The sequence below is a fragment of the Anoplophora glabripennis genome, unplaced genomic scaffold (assembly GCF_000390285.2).
Source record: "Anoplophora glabripennis isolate ALB-LARVAE unplaced genomic scaffold, Agla_2.0 scaffold1385, whole genome shotgun sequence".
NCBI classification, from domain to species: Eukaryota; Metazoa; Arthropoda; class Insecta; order Coleoptera; family Cerambycidae; genus Anoplophora; species Anoplophora glabripennis.
In genome coordinates this window covers 4,833-5,580 of record NW_019417548.1, presented here as the reverse complement: position 1 = coordinate 5,580, position 748 = coordinate 4,833, and positions in this window count along the sequence as shown.

Here is a 748-nt window from a genome sequence, read left to right as displayed (position 1 = left end):
ATCTCCTGGAATCGACAAACACGATACCTGGGCGTGACGATGGACCAGCGTCTCACGTGGAAACCGCACATCGTGGAGACGGTGGCGCGAGCGAAGACCACCAGGGCTAGGCTCTATCCCTTACTCAAAGGTGGAAACACCCTCAGTTTAAGGAATAAGCGAACGCTTATCAAGGTGGTACTTCAACCGCAGCTAACCTACGCCTCCACGGCGTGGGGTCACGCGGCAAAAAGCCACTTAAAGTCATTACAGGCTGTGGAAAACATAGCCCTCCGCACGGCCACCGACGCGCCCTGGTACGTAAGAAACACTGACATATTACGAGACTTACAATACACAAACGCTACACAGACAATAAGACAAAACGCGGAGAAACGGTTTGACGTAGCCGCTAGATATGACAATCACCTCCTCAGACAAGCCGTTGACTACTTACCCGACGTGACCGACAAACACAAAAGACCTAGACACCAACTTTTTGACCCTGGGTGACCACCCCAACGACATCCCCCCCCCGCCCGCTAACCTTCTCTGTTTCAGAGACCACCAGGATCAAGGAACGAAGACAACGACACACACACACATACACACCTCCCCATACCCTCCTTACCTCACCCCTCCCACGCTAGCCTAAGGGCCACCTTAGCAAAGCGCATCCCAGGCTGCATAGCCGCACTACCCTACCCAACCATACCACACATAAACATGACACTACCCCCGGGGTTTACACAGACGAGCCGGCGAAGCA